Here is a 24289-nt window from a genome sequence, read left to right as displayed (position 1 = left end):
GTTACCAAGATGGTAGTGAAAAACGTTAAAAAATCAACGTTGTACGGCTTTCAACGCGATGACGTTACGCTTATTTCGACATTTGTTGTATTTTTTTCACATTGAGCTCCACTTTTATTGATGTATACCGGAAAAACGAAGTTGTTTTGACCCTTTTATTATTTTACATCATTAAAACGAAAATTTATATATCAACAACATATCATTAAAGTCAGTTCATCGCCAATTAATCCGGGTGTAAACTTTGGGGAAATTTGGTAAGTAAATATAGTTACACAGACATAATGTTTTAATATTTTATTCCCCTTTCCTTCTGCGACACATGAGCATATAATAGGCGTTAACATCTACATAAAATTTGAACTGAAGGAACCAGGAATAGTACCCTTGTACTTTCTTTATTTTCTTATATCATCTTTATATTAATCACAATAAAAAATTACATATGTATTTCCATAAGTAGAAGTTTCGTGTGACATAAGTCATTAAAATCTCATCATAATATACATACACGGATTTATGTAAATGTAGGAATATGTGGGGTATGGTTCTACGAAAAGTTATATTCCGGGTATAAATTAATTTAAAAAAGGAACTTCAAAATAATTATTCTTTTCTTCTACGGTATGTGCATGGTAAGAAAATGAAGGCGGTATTTTTCCGTTAGTTAGAACAATAAATATTCGAACACCTCCAAGTGGGTAAATAACAAGGATATACATGTATATTTCGTTGAAACCAAATTTCGGTGTTTCCATTTTTGAATCTGTAGTGATTGATATCACACCGTGGAATCTACCTGCATTATTTTGTTTATAACTCGACGCACTGTTGAATATGAAACAGATGTTCTCATATATTATTTAACGTCGCCTTAAATTGTATTTTCAATACAGCACAACATGCATGTAATAACATTTCAATCAGCTTGTATAATGTTTTAAAGTATGTACTTTCAACTTACGCGCTTATATATCCTCTCATTTTTGTTCCATGGCTAAAGTTTGATGTTGCAGACATTCTCTAAATCTGAACATTTCGTAAAATGACTAAACAGGGGAATCTTCGGACGGACGAAATTTATAAAGTGTTAAATTCATTAACTAGCACGGCGTCGATACCACTGATGGTAGACCAAGGGGGTATCGTCAGCTCAGTAGTCAGTGCTACTGTACTGACATAATTTATAACATAGAATTATTAAAAATGTTAACAAATAAAGAAATCATTAAGAAACTAAGGTTTCAACTTCGTCAGGCAAAGTTGACCTAGGATGAATTTAGATATTCTATTTATGTCCCTCTTAGTCATATAGCTCCTAATGGTTCTACGCATGTGCACAATTCTGGCTTTCAAATGTGTAGGGAAAACGGTACTATTTATTCTGCCATTGGCGACAATACTAACATTTTCTAAATTTACCACTTTTTATAATAAAAACCCGGATAAAACAGTTATGTGTGGTGTTAGTACTTTATTATTCTGTTTTAAAAATTGAAGCCAAATAGTATCATGACCAACTTCCAACGGAGCTTGTTAATGTTATCCATGCCCACCGTCATTTTACACCAAATTTATGAAATTTTTGAAGTCTTTTCGAATAATTCTCTAGAAAATATTTCAATAGGTTTCAAAATTTATATAGTAAATATACACACTGCAGTTATTCATAGATAAATAAAAAGATATATTGTACCCTAACATCCAATCACATCGCTCCTAAGTTGACTTCCTTCACCTGCCTTGGGTACACAAAAGGCCAACCTAATTCTGGGAAAATGTAATAGTACCGTTTTCCCTTTAGGTTTGGGCTTTCCTGATAAAGGAACATTAAAAAAAAAAAAAACGCTTCGTGTATAGATATGTTAGTTTCCTAATTTTCTGACACTATATAAAATAGTTTATATAAAATACCGAGATTTAACTCGGATTACCATGTGTGTGTTGGCATTTTCTGTAGACTGCATTCGTAATTCTCGGTGCATTACATTTGCGCGCAGCTTTTGATTACATTTGCGCGCATTATTTTACAGGTAAACTCGGGTAAATACAGGTAGATTATACTTATTCATTCAATTAACTTTTATTTGGTTCAAGATAAGTCCATGTTATTATGCACAAGCACTTAGTCTTGGAAATATATACAGATAAGAATGTAAAAACATAGCAAATCTTAACTTAAAAGCACTGATTTTACATGTCGTAACGTGCTGAATATTTGAAGCCCACTGCTTTAAGAAAGCACAAAACACAAAAATACATGGATCAGAGGAGGATTTATTTGGGGTGGGAGCGGGATACCCCTTATGGAGCTACATTTATGGTTAATTCAGACTATTTACCTGTTCCACTCCAAACTTTGTCTAGTTTGGGGACCCGTTAGCCCCTTTTTCAAAATCCTGGATCCGCATCTGTGGTTGTGCTGAATAAAATTGCTCCCTGTAGTGAGGAATATCATTATTCCGGGCCGTTTGTAATACCCCTGGATTCTGCTGACGGTAGTGATGCCCAAAACTTGGGGGATATGGGGAAACTGTTGAGATACCTTTGCGATTATTTATGGTGCACGCCATGAAATATCCTTTGCGTTAAGTGTTCTGTCGATACGGAAAGTAAATCCATCGTATATTAATGATCCCCTTCATTTGTTTCTAACAAACGAAACTCCATGTTTGTGCCTTGACGCAACTTTACATCTTGTCTTTAATTATTTACTAAAGCGATCACTCTTCGGCAAATGCTATGCGCCCGTAAATCTAAATCATTAAAATCATGCAATTTGCGGTTAGATTGCGGTTAAAAATGGCGATACGTTACCGGATTGAAATAGTATCAAAATAAAACTTACAATTCATTTACAAGTTCAATGTTTGTACCCTGTATACCCGTTCACCCGGGAAGATCTCGAAACGAAAATTAAATACGACCTCCTGACATGTATTACATGTCATTAAAAAGTCATTAGCATAATCAAATAAAATTGTGAAATAAAACGGGGAAAATTCAAATTAAACTGGCAGGCTGAAATTAAAGTAAAGTGTCAATGGGGACATAGCCTGAATCTTTTTAAGATATCCGCATAAAATGTAAACATGTTTTTACACGGGTTTTCAAGTTCATTTAATACTACTTTATATGATTGACTTCCAAAATTAACTTAAATTTGATCGAAAAAAAAAGAAAGATAATTTTAACTGACAACATCTTAAATATAGCCGAGTTTTAAAATACATGCGTGTGAATACCGTCATTTTTTGCCATGACGTCGGTAGTATTGAATGTCGTCAACGTTATAATATCAAAACTTCATGACAAAAAAAATGATCAAATAATGTTGCGTTCACACGTAATTCGAACTCGATTTGCATTGACTAATTCGAATAAGTTTAATCCGCATTCGAAACGTTTTACGTCTGAACGTAAATTTTAATACGAATTGCAGTGCGCGTCAAATTCGCTTTACTGTCCGAACGACGTTAACTTTTAATTCGCATTATCAATTTAATAATTATAATTTGATTCGAATTACAATTAAGAAAGTGCCCACACCACCGTGTAATTCGAATTAATGCCTCGTTCACACGTACATTTAATTCGAATTGAATTCGCATCGAATGCGAATCGAATTCGCTAATCGCGTTCACACACTCTTCTTTTTTAATTCGAATTGATTCGAATTGGCTAAATCGCATTATCCAATTCGCATATAAAAATGCGTTTTTGTTAATACGAATTAAAAGTTAACGTCGTTTGGACAGTAAAGCGAATTTGACGCGCATTGCAATTCGAATTAGAATTTACGTTTGGACGTTAAACGTTTCGAATGCAAATTAAACTAATTCGAATTAGTTAATGCGAATCGAATTCGAATTACGTGTGAACGCAGCATTGAGCGAAGTAACTAAATCGCATTAACGAAAACGCATTTCTAATGCGATTTGGATAAGGCAAATTAGCCAATTCGAATTCGATTCGAATTAAAAAAAGAAGAGTGTGTGAACGCGATTAGCGAATTCGATTCGCATTCGATTCGAATTCAATTCGAATTAAATGTACGTGTGAACGAGGCATAATATCGTCGCCAAAAACGTCACAACACCAAGGCAAAACAAATGGTAAAATATATATCGATGTCAACAACGTCACGATATCACAACACCAAGGGAAATGAAATTCAATGGTAAAATAGTTTATTCCCGATTGTCCCACTTTTCAAAATTTTAGAGTTTTGATTGTCCCACATTATTTTACGAAGTAAAATGTAAAATGTTCTTAAACTGTTGTTTATTTTGCTAAATAAACAAGAATTAATTATTACATGTTCAAACTATTATTTAATTTCAATTTTGTAAATGTATAAAATATTATGATATTTTTTTTAAATCATCAGATTAATGAAATTTTGATTAAATAATATAACATTTCCGAGTTATGAAATATTTTTTGCAATCATATGATGTGTTGTGTTGTGTTGTGTTGTGTTGTGTTGTGTTGTTGTGTTTATGTTATGTATTATGTGTGCTTTATTGTTGTACTTATGTATTATGTGTGCTTTATTGTTGTACTTGGGTATTATGTGTGTGTTATTTGTGTTATTGTTGTACTTATGTATTATGTGTGCTTTATTGTTGTACTTATGTATTATGTGTGCTTTATTGTTGTACTTGTGTATTGTGTGTGCTTTATTGTTGTACTTATGCATGTATGTGTGCTTTACTTTATTGTTGTACTTATGTATTATGTGTGCTTTATTATTGTACTTATGTATTGTGTGTGCTTTATTGTTGTACTTATGTATTGTGTGTGCTTTATTGTTGTTCTTATGTTTTATGTGTGCTTTATTGTTGTTCTTATGTATTATGTGTGTTTTATAGTTGTACTTATGTATTATGTGTGTTTCATTGTTGTACTAATGTATGGTGTGTGCTTTATTGTTGTACTTATGTATTATGTGTGCTTTATTGTTGTACTTATGTATTATGTGTGCTTTATTGTTGTACTTATGTATAATGCGTGCTTTATTGTTGTACTTATGTATTGTGTGTGCTTTATTGTTATACCTTCTGCAGTATGTGTGCTTTGCTTGATAGTATCTGCTTTTCATGTCATATGTGAGCTTTAATGAATTAATCTGTTTATTTTGTGTGCTTAAGTACACATTTATGTAGATTTGAGTGGTGCTTTATATGTGCTATTTTATGACTTAAAAATATTATATTATGTATAATTAAAATTTTACTGTTGAGAGTGGAGAAATATCTTAATACACGAGTTATAGTGGTGGAATCTGTTTCTCTAATGATTTTTATCCTTCCTTTTCAAAGATTTGCAGAAAGTTGTGTTCTTTATATGTGACGTCATCAGGCGTGGTCGCCTTTTTTCATGACGTCACAATAGGAAATTCAGAAGAAACCAAGAAAATTTGACGTCATAATTAAATTTTGACCAATAATTTGCCGAGAACAGATATTTCACTAGTGAGGAGAAATATGTTTCTCACACCGATCAAGAAATGTGAAAATAGCGCAAAAATTAGAGAAACAGATTCCACCACTATATTTCGTGTATTACGATAATTCTCCACTCTCAACAGTTAAATTTAGATATGTAAAAAGCGCGGCAAAACTCGCGTTTTGAATTTTTAAATTTAACCGTCTATAGTGGAGAAATATCGTATTACACTCGATGCAGTGGAGGAATCTATATTTCTCTTATGGCCAACATAGGCATTGTGTTTAACTAAAAATTCCGCGAATCCACTTCTCAAAAATCCCAAAAAGAAAAATATTTTCCCCTGAAAAAAAGAAAAAAGACTTTTAACCGAATCTTCTTTTTTAATGACTAATTTGAAATTGACTTTGATTTCTAACTGTTTTGGATTAGATCCTCATTGTCGCCACTAAAGCGTATTTTAATGTCAGCCCCTGGATGATTCCAATGTTATGAACAGATATATCATGTTATGGAGGGGTATTTGCAAAAAATACCAGTCAAGGGACTGTAAAATGTCCCGAGCCGCTAGGCGAGTGAAATTCGGTCCCAAGACTGGTATTTTTCGCAAATACCCCTCCATAACATGATATATTTGTTTAATTACACCGAATAGATTTGGATTGAAACTAATTCATTAACATGTTTATGCATAATTTTGAGGATAAGAGGATATTATCATAGAACCGCGGGAATTATACATGTACTAATACGTGTTAGCTCTCTTTTTTATGTAACGTCATATCCGAAAAATTTTGGTGGGAAAATGCTCGAGAGGGTTAAAAAAGGAATATCCAAAATGGCAAATACCATGGTATTTGAGGCAAATTCACCGGCAGTGGTGAAAAACAGGCAAATTCGTTTGAAATGAGGAAAAAATATTAGAATATGCGAAAAATACACTGGCTATCAACCAATCAAAATCTGGCTTTCTTATATAAGGTGTAATTATTCCTAAAATATACTAGAGTTTTAACAATTTTCTTTTGCAAAAATAATATAGGATTAAACACATTTTTTCTAGAGGTTATTGATGTGTAAACTGGGGCGATTAACTCACAAACTTTACATAAGACTTTAATTTAGTTTGTGAGTAAGAGACCAAGTTTACACATCAATAACCTCTAGAAAAAATGTGTCTAATCCTTATAATTCTGAAGCCAAACATTCACTTTTTTAATGAACAATGTTTTGTTTATTGGCTTCTATTGACCATCAAATGCACAATTGACATGTCGTTAGTAAGGAGTTAGCCGCCATATTGACTTTGTGATATCCATAAGTGTTCGATTTAATGCTTTAGATTCTAAAATGAAATAACACCTACCTCAAAAACTTCATTTTAATGAGATATCCTCCGAATTTTTGAAGCGTATAAGTAACGGAATAATCATCAGCTTGAGAGTTTTCATTCGTACGACGCCATGTTTTGCCATGACGTTAACGCGCCAAGATCATTAATGACATCTTAAAAAGATAACAACACGAATATAAAAAATTAAGAAATTTTAAGCTTGACCTATGTGAATGTAGGATTTCCCATCGCAAACAAAGTTTACCTGAAGACGAATACAGCTTTCTTCATTCTTATTACAAAATAAACAAATCATTCGATTGTAGACATTATTCTTTAAAAGAGAAACTCATAATCATTGAGCATACAGCAAAACGCGAACGGTCTCTACAAGATTCTGTTGCCAAACATTAGCACGAGACGCACAATTAAAAAAAGAATAGATAGACTTTGAAAGTTATAATAATAATAATAATAATAATAATAATAATAATAATAATAATAATAATATACATTGATAGATAGCTTTATAAATAATCACGCGAAAAAGATTTTCTATGTTATTTTTTTTTAAAGTTGTCGGAAGCACATTACACATCCAGTACTACCATACTATTTTCTTTATTCTAACAGTAAAATTAAAGAAGGAATTAATTCTGTTTAAAAAGCTGAAAACACAACTATGCACTGTTTGAACTCTGTAATTATAAGAGTTAGAGTCGATGTCCCTATGCACTGTGGAAGATCACATAACACATTATATTTACTTTGATGAGTTATCAAAATAAATAAACCGGGGATTATTTACTGAAACTCACTTAAAATCTCACCAAGACATTTAATGCTGTTCTTTAAATAAGATTTATGATAGAGATCAAACCGACACTTAGTCTGATATGCTAAAAATATCAATTAAATTTATCTGACAAAATCAGTTTCCGCTGATAGGCATAGTTTATCACTCATAAATAATCATAATTAGTCGCATAGGTTGAAAAAAAAAATCTCATTTCAGAATATGAGAATAACTTTTTGAAACAAACGATTAGACGGAAATTTATTTTAATTTGCTTTGAATTTTAAAATAGATTAGGAATTACAATGGAGACGTCTGAAACAAGGTTTAACTGTACAATTTCACAACATTGCAGGAGTCGTTGCTAATTGAGAAATCTGATGCTATTGCATAAATTGTCTTATGTAATTATAAAATGCAATGACATTGAAAAAGACTGTTAAATATCATGACATTGCAAAAGTTGTTGTAGTAACTGTTAAATATCATGACATTGCAAAAGTTGTCGTAGGTAACTGTTAAATATCATGACATTGTAAAAGTTGTTGCAGGTAACTTTTAAATATGATGACATTGGATAAGTTGTCGCAGATAACTGTCAAATATGATGACATTGGAAAAGTTGTCGTATGTAACTGTTAAACGACGAAGATGTTGGTTTTATTTTTATTTGCTGTTTTTCTTTATACATGTACGAATGTGGTAATTTTACTTTTACAAAAGTGCAATATGTAATCTCTCTAGCAATTAAAAAGCATACAAACAATATTCAAATAAACAAAGAACAGTACGTTTTTTTTATAATCAAGCTGCTAGAATTTAAGCTAACAAAATATCATTTCAAATAGAAGAAGTGTCTCCAGACGTAAAAGAAAACCCTGTAGGTTTAAGAAAATTCTTTGTAGAATGAAGAAATTTTAAATTGTTATGACAGCAGGTGCTGCTTACATTACAGATCAAAAGAGAACCGTAGAACCAACTGAGATGACTGAGTATAATAAGAGTACATCTATTGACATATAGCTTAAGGTGTCAGAACATAATACTATTCTACATCATTACTGTGCAAGGTTAATGACCTTTATTAAATTTTATATAGAAGGAATCAAAAAGTAAATCAATGCTATCCTTCAAAATTTGATCACATGTGATATTATCGGATTTTATTTTACCGAGATATCATGGTACTTTATTGCAACCAATGTAAATATAACAAACTAATGGCCACGCAGGGTACGAACGTATACTTCGTGTGCCATCTGGACCATGTACAAACAAAGAGTAAGAACGTCTACTTCGTGCGCCATCCGTACCATAGCCTTACTCCAATGGTTAGCTATAATCATCAAATAATTTGTCAATCAACATGTATAGCAATAGTCATCTATGTACCCATTTACGTAAAGCATTGTGGTCGTCTTCATAGAACATTCTAAACCTTAAACCTTTCCTGCCATTGTTATAAAAGATTCATTCATCTTATCAAACAAAAGTTTTCCTATTTGATTAAATGGTCGTTTGGTAAATATAAATGCAAATATATTTGCTGCAACTCATTTAAACTGCTTGATAAATGAATTAGGTATTGACAATTCACTTGGAAACTCAACATATACCCCCCCACCACACTTACTAAAGAGGAGATCCTGGATAATCATAGGTCTGTTCTATGTTCCTTTGGAATTTGAACCAAAGATGAAGAACTGGATCTTCTATCACTGTATTGGATACCTAAACTGCATAAGTGTCCTTACAAACAACAGTATATTGCTGGGTCTTCGAAGTGCTCCACGAAACCTCTTTCTAAATGATTAATATCAATTTTATCAGCAATCAAAGCCGGGCTTCAAAGTTCTTATGAAACTACATATTCAAGAGGTGGCGTGAATCAGATGTGGATACTAAAAAATTCCAAAGATATATCTGGTCTTAGGGAGGGATAAATCCTACTTTGTAAAAAATAACTCTGATTCTAACAAAAAATTCTCTGAAACTGACATTATCAGGATGCTTGATTTCTTGATTGACAACATATTTGTTACGTTTGGTGGACGTGTTTTTCAACAAACAATTGGCATTCCCATGGGAACCAACTGTGCCCCTCTACTTGCCGACTTGTTCCTTTATTCAAATGAGGCTAACTTCATACAGGAACTTCTTTGGAAGAAAGAAAAGAATTTAGCAGTATCCTTTAATTTTACTTTCCGCTACATAGGTGACTATTTTGAACGCATTTATCCCATCGAACTTGAGATAAAGGATACAACAGATACAAAACTTTATGACAAAAGAGATGATTTCAGCTTCCCAATTGTGAACTTTCCATTTTTATGTAGCAACATTCCAGCAGCGCCTGCATACGGAGAATATATCTCCCAGTTGATACAGTACTCCAGGGCTTGTATTTCCTATCGCGATTTCCTTGACAGAGTGTTGATGCTCACATGGAAGCTATTAAACCAAGAGTTCCGAGTGGTGAAGTTGAAATCATCCCTTCGTAAATTTTAAGAACGCCATCACGAGTTGGTTGACCGTTACGGAATATCCGTTTCACAGATGATAGCGGATATGTTCCTAATGTCGTAACTACAATCCCGTCCCCTTTTCCCGAATGTGACCTACCAAATTAGACTTATTTGTACTAACATGAGCAACACGACGGGTGCCAAATGTGGAGCAGGATCTGCTTACCCTTCCGGAGCACATGAGATCACCCCCAGGTTTTGGTGGAGTTCGTGTTGCTCAGTCTTTAGTTTTCTATGTTGTGTTTTGTGTACTATTGTTTGCCTGTTTGTCTTTTTCTTTTTTAGCCATGGCGTTGTCAGTTTATTTTCGACTTATGAGTTTGAATGTCCCTCTGGTATCTTTCACCCCTTTTTTTAAAGCCTTCTTCTCTAATGATAAAGGTAAATATGCTAGATATACTTACTGGAGGTGTGATGAGATGATTGAAGCTGTTAATTTTTTCCTTGATAATATTTATGTACGTTTCGGCAATAAAGTTCATCGACAAGTTGTAGGTATTCCTATGGGCACCAATTGCGCCCCTTTAATAGCAGACTTGTTCTTGTACTGTTATGAATCACAGTTTATGACCAAACTCAGTAAAGACCCGTCTAAATTGCATTTAATTGATAAACTCAACAAAACTTACCGTTATCTTGATGATATTTTTACGTTAAATAATCAAGAATTTTCTGAATATACTGCCTAAATTTACTCAAAGGAACTTACTTTGAATAAATCAAATATAAACGGTAATAACTGTCCTTTCCTAGACTTAGATATTTCAGTTTTACACGGGAAACTCTACACTAAAATTTACGACAAAAGGGACGATGTTTCGTTCCCTATTGTTAATTTTCTTATTTTGGACGGTGATTTTACTTTGGCACCATCTTACGGTGTTTATATATCACAATTCGTTCGCTATGTCCGTGTTTGTTGTGACGTTTTGGATTTCAATGAACGTAATCTATGTATTACTGGTAAATTATTAAGCCAGGGATTTTGTTACAACAAGTTACTTAGAACCTTTACTAAATTCCATAGATACAAAGATTTGGTTTGAAAGTTTGGTTGTACATTGGTTGGGATAGCACATCCTAATTTTTACGGAGATGTTGTTTACCGAGCCCGGAAATTTAGATACGATGCGGGTAAACTTATCGATCTTTTAAATAAACTTATTCTCAAAGGTTACCAATTCAACACTATAATTAGATCTTTGAATATTGTTTTTATTGGTATTAATATTAATTTTGTTATCAGTAAATTAAAATCAAACTAAATATTATTTTTATATACATATGCACTTTCATGGCTCTACAATCTGTCGATACCTGTATCTTGGCATTGCACAAGGTCATGTTTTTCTCTGACTGTTAATGACGTCTTTACACTAAATACGTTGGATGTTGGATGTGTACTGATTGATATTTTAGTCTTAGATGCATGATTTTTTTTTATTAATTGTTATTGTCTTCGAGCTAGCTGTCAGTAACTGCGAGTACTCTCAGATCTGTACTTAGTGTTGTTTTGTTGTGGGGATGTATAAGTACCCTGCAACGTCCACTCTGTGTTTTTGTTACTTGTTTTTGCTTTGTATCGATGTGATGAGATAAGCCCTTTTCAAATGATTTTTATAGTTTGTTCATATGTTGTACTGTTACACCACTGTCCAAGGTTAGGGAGATGGTTGGGCGCCCGCTAACATGTTTAACCCCGCCACATTCTGTGTGTGCCTGTCCCAAGTCAGGAGCCTGTAAGTCAGTGGTTGTCGTTTGTTGCTGTATATCATATTTGTTTTTCGTTCATTATTTTGTACATAAATCAGGCCGTTAATTTTTTCGTTTGAATTGTTTTACATTTGTCATCTCGGTGCCTTTTATAGCTGACTATGCGGTTTGTGTTTTACTCATTGTTGAAGGCCATATATAGTTTTCTCTGAATCTACTTAATTAATGTTTAACTTGGCCTCATTCTCCCATCCATATCTGCATTCGGTTTGTATGGTTTCTCTTAATTTACTTATCTCAAACTTCTCTTCATTTCTGTATATAGTTTTCTCTGAATCTATCTTCAGATGTAAAAACGTGTCCCTAAGAATAATTTTTATCTCTTACTTGTCTTTAGACTGTATGTATACTGATACATGTATATATAATTTTTCGATATTCATATGTTCTAACAGAATTTACAAACTTCATACTGCTACTGTTTTGAGAGAACGTAACTAGAATAGTTGCTATTGTTTGAAGAGAAGAAAAAATACTGACGGCGTTGGTAAAGCATGTAACCAACATAATTAATTCTTTTGTAGCTTGTCATTCTTAAAACGATGAATTGAGTACATGAAAATGGTCAACAACTCTCTTCGAATTTGTTAACCGAAGGTCCGAAATACTGTGTGTCTAATCCATAAATTAGAATCACAATTTTCAATACTAATTGATTCAGTCTAGAATTCTGCCAGACTATAAACTAAACTAAAAAAAGAAGACTTGATACTTTTTTCCGAATGAGCTAAGGCTGTGAGGTCGTTAATACCAATTACGGTTGCCTGCAATTGCTTACATCCACTTCATTTGAACTCTGGTGGATAGTCGTCTCATCGGCAATCACACCACATCTCTTTAATTTTACATTTTATCATAAACACAAAATGGGTCTATGAACACTCGTGGGATATCTATCTTCAAAGACCCAAACGTTGCTAAAAACCTGTCTTACCTCCATGACAAATATGTTGTTGTACCCGCAGATAAAGCCCCGAATAACATCGTATGTGCGTGCAAATCATAATAAATAAACTGTTTGATAACAAAAGACTGAAGAACTTGATCTTCCTTTACTGTATTGGATACTGAAATTACATAAGTGTCCGTACAAACAAGACTATATTGCTAGTTGTGCCGAGTACTCCACGAAACCTCTGTTTAACTATCAACATTAATTGTATCAGCAATCCAAGATGAGCTTCAGGGTTACTGACAAACTACCTAACATAGGGGTGGTGTGAATCAGATGTGGATTAGTAAAAAAATCGAAAGAGGTACAAACAATCCAACTATCTTTCCTCTTACAACAGTATAACACATTTGACTTGTCTATATCTTTTACACAAGTATACCCCATTTTTAACTTAAAAACAGAATGAAAGAACTAGTCCAATTTTGTTTCATAAAAAAGAATTGCCAACCTAGATACAAATATCTTGTTTAAGGAAGGGATTTATCATTCTTTGTCAAAATAACAAAAAAAAAAAACAAAAAAAACACTCTGATTCAAACAAAAAATTCTCAGAAACTGACATCAGCAAGGTGCTTGATTTTTTTTTTATTAATAGAATTTAAGTCCTGTACGTAAATTCAGTTATCACGGTGCGCTGTACCATATATGTTTTGTGTGGTTATTAGTGAGTTTAAGTATACAGAATCTCATTGGTGGTTACTGAACCTTAAAATCTGACGTCACGAGCCTTTTTCAATTTGGATCCAAGGAGGAAGGCAGAAGACAATTCAGCTAAAATATAAAACCAAAAGAAATTGAAAATTTGTAATATTGTCGGGGAGTATTTAGAATTATTTAAACCTTTGAAGTTATATTTGGTGGTTTTACTAACGCAAGAGAGGTGTTTCGTCATAAAGGGACGTCAATTATGATTTACTTTTTAACGTATGCTGACTGAAATACAGTCTAAGCACATGGCGACCACATGGGAAAAAAAATCATTTCTCGAATTTTTTTACCAAGTTAATTTATTTGACTATTGCCAGTATTGGGTTTTATTTATAGATTGGACATCCTTTCGATGAACTATAGTTCTACACTTCTTATTCATCAGAAGTATTTCGACCATGCCATGCCATGCCCCCCACCCCACCCCCACCCCAAATTATTTTTTCACGAATTGTGTCTGTGTGAAATTTGTCGACGTATTAACCGGTGAATCAATTGGAATTTTATCCAGGTAACCGCTTACGGCTTAGACAGCTATTCAATTTTACATTTGATAAATACATTTTAGTCCTAATAATTATGACGTCTTGCAAGGCTATTTTAATTTTTTTTCTGTGACGCCTTCCTGCGTCACAGAAAACAATTAAAATAGCCTTGCAAGACGTCATAATTATTTGGACTAAATACATTTGATTCCGGTCTACTACTACATTGTTGAAATGCAGAGTAGTATCCATCACGCAAGTACCAAATCAACCATTCAATAAAGTGATGTACATGTGTAGATTAAAATTAAGAATTTTTTTTTGTAGACTACTTTAATAGATAAGATGTGACGCATTGTGAGGCTATTCTCGAATGCTTTTGTATCATCGATATTTAATAGTTTTGTTGGTAAGCTGTTCCCAGCCTTTGACGGTACGAGGAAACAATCTGTATTTGTGTGTTTTGGTTGATGTTCGATTTCTGAATTGAAACATTGTTTGCCCTGTTTTGATGTTCTACATTTAATATCTGGCATATTTATGGCTATTTAATGAGGTTATAGTATTTATAGTGCTTTATGAAACGGGCAGAGATTTTTGATTTTTACGTCTGGTTTCTAATTATTTTTATTTCCTAAAGTATGGTAGTGATTGATACAGGTTCTGTACTGTATTAATGCTTGTCGACTTTGCACTAGGCCTATTTCTATCTTTTTTATGAGATTTTCCTGGTATGGTTTTATGGATCCGAAACACTTCTGGCATTTACTACATTTGGTCTTGCAATAACTTCAAACTTGTTATGCTCTATTTTCCTTTTTTTCCAGGAATTTAATGATATTTCGTCCCAGGAAGCCTAATGATTTATTTGCTTTAGCTACGATGTTATTGATGTGTATATCCCATGTCGGGGTTGATGGTGAACGGAAATCACATAAAAGGGGTTTGGTCTATCGGTATTGTCATATTGTAAGGTTTATATAGATTAGACCGTTGGTTTTCCCGTTTGAATGGTTTTACGCTAGTAATTTTTGGGGCCCTTTATAGATTGCTGTTCGGTGTGAGCCAAGGCTCCGTGTTGAACCTATAATGGTTGACTTTTATAAATTTTGACTTGGATGGAGAGTTGTCTCATTGGCACTCATACCACATCTTCTTATATCTATTAAATAATTAATTGGTCTTGAATATATCTAAATTATGTTGTTTCCTTATATTCTTTGAAAAATTATGCCAGGAATTGTTTAAATATTTAATTGGACCAGAAATAATAAAGGTCCAAGTGTAGAACCTTGTGGAACTCCAAAGTTACAGATATATAACCAGATTCAATTGTTCCTATTAACTTATTGCATTATCCGAATAAGTAAGAACGAAAGAAGTAAATAGCAGCAAGATTTCCATAATCCAGTACCTTGTACGACTGCATCATTTTTGATAGTTTTTAGTGGAAATTTAACATTATTGTTCATTTTAGATTTTACTTAGTTTTAAATATCTCCAACTTGTGGGAGGATTTTGGATAAGTTCTCACCTTATTTGCTAAATAATAAGTTATGCAGTTTGCAATATCACATTAGTTTGCAAGATTCCATACGTTAACGAATTTTACAGTTTTTATCATTTATGGCATCCATAAAATATTTTGCTTTTGTTAACAAATTAATGTTTCCTATGTTTTGTTTAAGCATTCATTAGTAGTCATTCAAATATGGGTGTTATTGACTAAGGATAAAATACAGAGTTTGTATGTGTATGCATTCAATGCATTGCACATAACATTGTTTTGAATAAACAACCGGTCACAGCCTAAACAATAATTAAATAAACTTATATTTATATTTATTTTAGTTTAATACAATATAAGTTTAGTTTTGCTGTTCGTGTTGTATCTATTGCAATGAACTAAAATTGTGAATGGAAATGGAGAATGTGTCAAAGAGACAACAACCCGATCATCGAACAGATCCACTACAAGATGTTCAACCCATGATTGAAAAATTACTACTGGGCTTATATAGATTTTAATAGGCCAACTAAATGTGATTTTAAAAGAAAAAATAAAATAAATGAGAAACAAGCCTGTGGATGCAACATTTAATTGTGAGGATGACAAACATCATAAAGAAATGGTTTTTGTTTTATCTAATTCATATTTACGGATAAGTTTTTTGATTATTATCAAATTTTACATTTGTTTCATGATATCATTGTATGTAAATGTATATTTGCATTGCGGTAAGCTAACAAAATGTATATCTTAAGACCTTTTTTTGTAGTTATGAAGCAATGGACAATCTAGTGAACGAGAACAATCTAGTGAACGAGAACAATCTAGTGAACGAGAACAATAGAAAATTCACCCTTAAAAAGTTGAGAAAGTCAAAAATAAAACAGTGCAGGTGACGCAATTATGTCTGCTTAGTGCAGACAGTCTGCAAGAAAAAGCAAACTACCAATAACTGTCAGTTGCAGTTTCTGCAAGAAAGTCAACAAAAGGCTAACAACTATATTGGTACCTGTACCACAGTTAAACAACAACTCCATCTGTTGCAAATTGGGGCTACATAGTATTGCTATTTACCACATCAGACTTCTTCAACCGAATGTTAAATACAACTGCAGGGGTATACACCACTACAAGTACAGATGATACTACGTATTCTTTTACATTTTAACTCTGGAACCAGTCGAGATCATTCATTAGGTAATGTTGCCTTATTCAGTCTTTTTAAATAACTAATGTTAGCATGCACACTATATAACTTTTAATGTTTCCAGATGGGGTACATCTGTTATTTGCAAGAAATAATATATATATATAAAAAAAAAAAAAAAAAAAAAAAAAAAAAAATCATAATTGCATAAAGTTAAACCCTGACGGGTGAAAACATAATAGACATGTACACAAAAAACATTTAATACGTGAAAAAAGTTCTAAACGAGTCGAATTAATATTAATAATATACATTTGTATTTATAAGTATATAGATAATTGACCAATGTGGACATTGATTGCTTGTATAATATAGCCACAACACTAGACTAAATATTTTTATTGGGATCTAAAATAGATTACATTTTGAGAAAAGCTGGTTAAAATTATGATAATGGGTTTTAATTGTTTTTTTAATGGGATTTTTAATATTACTGCCGATTTGGCAATGAAGGAAAAGTGTTCCTCAGCATCTAAAACTTTGCAAACTTTGCACTCTCTATGTTCTGTTGGAATTTTCTTATATCGACCAAAGGTGGTTTTATTGCTCATGCAAAGGCAATTGGTAAGTATATATTTTCAACAACAGAAGATTGGTATAAAAATATATGTATGATTAATTATCTAGCTTGTATAGATTAAGTTACATAAAAATGATTTTTAACTTTTCAGTTATTGACGCCACTTTATAATTTAAGTTTGACATGTTTTGATTATTGACTAATGTGTTTGGCACACAGCTTGGCAGCGAACCCCCCCCCATTTAATGGCGGTTGACAGTGTAACCAAGGTCTGGTTTTAATGTGAATTTGGCATAATTCGCTGCATCAAAAAACATTTCGTTTTATAAATTGTATCATTCACTACAGATGAACAATGTAAGGGTTTTGATCCATCACCTGTGTTCCCACGGTGATCCAAATTGTTTTAATCTTATATTCAGTTACCACAATCTGTGGTAGTCATTTATATATATATTTGATAGTAAGGTTGCCATAATCAGCGATATGCCGGTAACCTCATATTTTTAGATATACAAGTGACAGTTAAATTGCCAGCGATCTGTGGCACATACATACATTTATATACAATATGTATAAATTAAATAATATTAAAGGCTGTGGCCAAATACTGCCAATATGTTGTTGGGTTTTAACAAGCATCTGGGATAACGAAATATTTGTTACGTTTGGAGGACGTATTTTCCAACAAACAATCGACATTCTGAGGAAGAATTAAAAGAGTACATCTGTCCCATCGAACTAGAAATAAAGAATACCATAAACACAGTTAAGTATGACTTATATCTTGACTTGCATATAAAAACTGACAATTAAGGTCAGTTGAGAAAAAAGCTTTACGATAGAAAGGAGGATTTCAGTTTCCCAATTGTGATTTTTCCTTTTCTATATAGCAAAATTTCAGCAGCGAGTATATATCTCCCAGTTGATACGATATTCCAGAGCTAGCGTTTCCTATCATAATATCCTTGATTTGGGGTAGCTTCTTACAAGGAAGTTATTGAACCAATAGTTTTGAATATCTCCAGGATCAGTTAGATTACTTGCATACTAAAATTTCTACATTGAAAAAGTTTAGTTTGACGAGTCTTTCCCGTTTAAATTCAGCTTCTGTTCACATGTGGAGCTCTATCTTACTGTTTTTTAGTATCTTATCCCCATGTTTTTCATTGATTTTCAATTTTATTTAGCTGTCCTTTAATATTACAAATTTGATGTAACCTTTTCTGAGTCGCGACCTTCTAGGTAACCTGCTATTCTGTTAACGGAACGCTATTATTACGTGCCTGCTTTCCTTCCAAAAATGCAACGACATGGTTTTCTATCATCAGTTTTCCACTATCTTCTTTATATATTCTTTTAAAAGTTTTTCTCTTTTGCACTCAAGAGTTGTCCTTGAATGACAACTATAAATAATCGGATCGTGTCATAAAAGAAAATCAAAATGACATCACCATTTTAGAAGTGTTCTACTATTTAGACAGTACGAGATTCTGAACTTATATCACCGCTACCGTTAACTTATATGCCGACTCATAATGACAAATATAAGTAATTATCGTTCAATATACCAAATAAATGTTTTCGTACTCCAATATTGCTCTATCGACCTATAATTTGTTCAACGTTCACCGAATTCCTGCATTATCTCAATTTGAAATATACAAATATATATAAATATATAAATGCACCGAATACTTTTCTAACTGTCAATATGACCCTCTTATGTTAAATCAATCAAGATACACAATCGACCGAGATTTATGTTGTTTCAATAACACTTTTTTTTTAATATTGCGTCCTTTACGACTTACAGTATTAACAATCAATTAAGCATACTTCATTAACAACGTATGGCTTGATTTTCCGAAACAGTCCGTTAATGGTAAAAACAGAGTGTTGATGTGCAAGAAAATGTGTTATAATATGAAGGTGAATGATAAGTTATGGTATATTTCGGGAAAATAAGAGAGAACGAAAAAGAGTCATTTGTACTTACATGAGCAACACGACGGGTGCCACATGTGGAATAGGATCTGCCAACCATTCCTTCGGAGCACCTGAGATCACCCCCGGTTCTTGGTAGGGTTTGTGTTGCTCAGTCTTTAGTTTTCTTTGTTATGTTTTGTGTACTGTTTGTCTGTTCGTCGTTTCCGTTTTTTGCCATGGAGTTGTCAGTTTGTTTTCGACTTATGAGTTTGATTATCCCTTTGGCATCTTTCGCCTCTCTTTCATTAGATACCATTGTAACAATAAAAAACACACAAGTCGATGAAAAACAGATCATTACCAAAAAGAAAAACAACGAAAAGACCAAACAAACAGCCTTCAAAACACTACACAGAAAATTAAAGATTGATCCGTACGAACCATATCGAACTTTTTTAAAACATCATAATTTGATGAAACAAGACAGCAATAAATTCATTTTTATGAGAAGAATTGTTGTTTGTGACATTACCAAATGCGACGTATCAGCAACCTACATGCCATAAGCGACATGACGGGTACAACTAGTTTATGCCAATTGTTTTTTTGTCTTCAAATTGTGGTTTTGGTTGCACACCTGGTCTCCTTCTATTCAAGGAGTGTTACATTTCCCCCATTTATAAAGTTTAAAAATCATGTAGTCATCAAAAAGTCAGAGGTCATAGAAATTAAGCCAAAATTGCAATGATTTTTACTAGATATGTTTACAGCACAACCTCTACTCCTTAACATTCTAGTGGCAGAGTATATTTGTAGGTTTCTGTCAAACTGCACTTACTGCTGGTGGGGTTGTGTTGTATATCTCAATTTAATCTTAAGTTATCTTTTCTTAACGTGGATTTGAATATAAAGGCATGTGTGTGGGGAAAGAACAGTAATATAGACTCATGGTCCGCATTTTCGGTAGACGTCCAGCATTGTCAACCAGAGGGAAACAATAGGTCAAAGGTGGACAATTTTGAACGTCTACCAAATTGTTATTATTTGTATCTACAGGTAGTTTGTTCTTACATTTTTTAGTTCAATATATTATGTACTGATTTTTGTATTTATGATTATCTGATGAGAAATGTGCGCCGTGATTGGCTTAAATAAATAAATCTTGTAACATTTCCACAGCAATTTTAGACTGATGTAACGTTGTCCTTCTTGCAGTAAATGTTTAACAGTGTGTTTCCCTAGTCATGTCTTGTTTAGAAGTAAGTAAGGGTAATCATCCTATCAATGCCATATTTGCTGGGTAATGAAAAGGTTGTCACCCTCTTGACGTCATATTTACAGGATAATAATAGGGTTGTCACCCTCTAGACTGCAAATATAAACGGTGATAAGTATTATTACACTTAATCATCTATTTTTTTTTGACGAAAAAAGAATATCTGAATCGTTTATCAGTCGTGTTACTGTGATAAGCCTATAAATTAGAATAATCAGTGAAAAAGACAATCTTAGTGTTTTATGAAATGCTTGCAAAATACATAATTATCTCATTTATATCTTTACAGTTATTCTTTTCGAAAATTATGACGGTAATCCGCCAATCATAAAGCTTAAAGACCCTCTACATAAGAGTTCACTGTTCTTGTGTTATATTTACAACTATATATAACCATTAATAAGGTACACGAATCAAGTTCAGAACGACTCAAAGATTACTTGGTAATTTAACTTGTTCTTGTAAAGTGTCCTACGTATGTTGACGTTTCGATATCTTTTGTTTTTATTCGTCAAGGTTACATGAGTAGAAATGTAACACAAGGGTGCCATTAGTGGAACAAGATCTGCGTACCCCTCCGAAGCACTGGAAATCACCCTTAGGTTTTTTTTTGTGAGATTCGTGGTGCTCGGTGTTTAGTTTTCTATGTAGTGTTTTGTGAACTTGTTTGTATTTTTGTCGTCTTTAGTTCTTATTTGCCATGGCGTTGTCACTTTCTATCGACTTTGAATCTTCCATCTTTTAATAGACTTTAAAGACTATGCTTAACAATTTGTAATGTTATTATATGTTGCAAACATTATGTTTCGTCTGAACGTTTCTAGTTCTCAAGCACCATCAATGTCAGTGCTGGATGTTTGTTTTGACCCAGTACACGTAACCTTTTTCCCTGCTGTGTAACCATTTGTATGAGTATATAAATTGTTCTGGATATGGAGGGTTACATTTAAATCTTTACATGCCAGTGAGTTAGTAAATGGATGTGAATGCAGTTGATACACCTTGTCATGCTATAACTATTGTCATTTCCCACAATAAATCAGTCCAAAGTTTCCCATCCCCCGGACGGTGTTGTGTTGGAATTTTAACAGACAATTTCACGACTGGAAGGTTTTTTGTGACAAGCGACCACCCGAATATGGATGAATACATAGAGGTTGTGAACAATAAATAATCACTGACAATATAGCTTTATAATGGCGTTTAATTTATGACTTAAAGCCCCCAATATCTATTAAATCAATCAGTTGTTATATCTATTTCAGATTATGTAGTTAGCATTACAATATCATAAATTTACGGGGTTGTTATGTATTTAAATTATTATCATTTCAAGTCTTTTCAGCACTCATTGTTTCGCTATTTTAATCAAATTTACTATGATAACACAGGCATATTTTTTCCACCCTGGAGTGTAACTGAATACACAGCAGGGAATACGGGCACGCGACAAAATTGAGATAAGTCCAAACAATAACAACATCTCATCTTTAAATCGCTCCTTTTCGACACGTCTAGCAATTTTACCGTATATGTTATATAAAGAACCATTATTTACACAACTATAAATTGAGAAGTTGTGGTACACGTAAATGAGACAATAACCGAACGACAAAAAAGTTAATGCATATACATCTGGGGGTCATTTTACGACCTTTTATAATAAACGTGCATAACGGAACTCATGAACAGAAATAGTCGATTTTGATGAGGAAAATGAAAAATGACATGGGTCTAAAAATAGAAAGGAAGGATTCATGGATGGTGGCATTAAACGATGATTTTAAAAGTATTAAACACTGAGCGATTTCTAATTCGATCAAATGAATAAAAAAATGTATACATGGACGAAAGCAAAATATATCATATAAAAAAAACCTCAGAAAAAGCAGTAAATCAATTAGCCGTTTTAGAATCTAAAGGACTATGGGTCATTTAATTATTCGTATCCCAAAAATGAAAATAAAGTCACGTCATTGGTTGAATTTCCATTGTTCAAGACGTTTTAAACCAATCACGACGTTTTGGTGAACACTTTTGAAAATATTAACCAGAATGCATTAGATTCTAAAACGGAGAATTACATCCGTATTCCATAAACAAACACGAAGAACGATCCGAATGATTATTATTTTCAGTTCAAAGGATTTCTAAATTTCAAACAGCCATATTCCACAAAATTTGTTTTTTTTCTCACTTGGAAGAGATAATGTCTTGTTGAGTCTTTTCTTTCTCTCAATATATTTCTGTATCAATACATTAATATATACATGGGCATATATAATTTACTTGTTCAGGTTAAAGAGTACACTGTCCAAAACATATGTTACTGTCAATTTGAATAAATTCCAAGGATTCAATATCTTAGCTAAATAAATCACTAGAAGTAAAGAGATGTATCAACTTATTGACAACATTCTTGGGTGAGTACGTGAACTTGTTATCACTCTATAGCAGTCAAAATTGTTTATATTCGTGTATTGCTTTACAGCTAGTTTAGAAATTCACTCATTTTGTTTTATACGAGGTCAGGTGTTATGTACTTCAGAAAGTGTCAGTTACGTTATGTCACTGAACTATTACATTTCCAACCATTTTTTTTTCTTTTTTAAGATTAATAATATATTGCATCCTCATTCAACCCAATAGTACAAACAGGTCAAATCAATAAACTTGTTGATTCTTTTCAATGTAATGGGTTAACAGTCCATTAATATAATTGCACTTTCTTTTTTCTTTCTAGCCAAATGCTCTTCTCTTTCCCTAGTGAACCTCGACCTTACAATCATATAATAGCAAATGCTTGTTGCTATTTTTGTCATAATAAATATATATGATCATATATATACTATTTTGAATCAAGGAATTTCCAAATACAAATTATATAACACCACCAAAACCTCCTGCAAAAGGCTTAATAGACAGAAAAGGTGAGCTCGAAAATATTTAAAATATTTCAATAGGACCAAAAGGGACATCAAAAGCATAGTCAAATTTATCTAAGGTCAGCTTTAACTGAGGGGCATGGAACCTAAATTTCTTAATTATTTCTAATTTATCAACGCGAAGTTTGAAATAGTCTAAGATATGCATTAAATATTCAACCAATACAATATAAGATGCCTCGATCAACACAATGAATATAAACAGTAGACACATTACGGTAATTTATATCAGTCAGTCTGGTCAATCATAAATAATGCATTTTAATAGAAAGATGACTATCTAAATTAAGTTCAGATAGTACAAGCCAAAAAGAATTATATGAACTGTGAAATAGTTGTGCAGGGTCATGGCTACCAAAGGCCTGTTGCGAGACACTCGTACTGAATAAATATCTTTCTCATTAAGCTTAATTTATTACATTTACCAGGTTAATGACGGAAAAAAGTCAACTAAAACTGACTGCGGTGTAGATTATATAGATATGTGATGATTTAAGTGTTGTAAATTATGTTAAATCGTATTAAATGATTGGAATTTTAAAGATAAAATGCGGAATTTAAATTTGATTAATCGAACGGAGACAATTTGATGCGCATCATTACTATGATCTTGTTAGAATACGTAAGATCACCGAGGACAGAATTAACATTGCGTGCAGTCAGAATATGTACCAAAGAAAAGGAAGTAAATTGAGAGTTTACAATAATTCTATAAAACTTACATTTTAAATCAACGAAGAGATAGAGAAGTAATACAATATTAGGACATTTTTTGACTGACGGCCGACACATTGTAAAGTTACGAATCAATAAATTGATATAATGTCGGTTAACTTTGATTGTTTTAAAATCTATTGTAATGAACTTAAGTACAGT

The sequence above is a fragment of the Mytilus californianus genome, unplaced genomic scaffold (genome assembly GCF_021869535.1).
Source record: "Mytilus californianus isolate M0D057914Y unplaced genomic scaffold, xbMytCali1.0.p SCAF_5, whole genome shotgun sequence".
Classification (NCBI taxonomy): Eukaryota; Metazoa; Mollusca; class Bivalvia; order Mytilida; family Mytilidae; genus Mytilus; species Mytilus californianus.
This window is presented reverse-complemented; position numbering follows the sequence as displayed.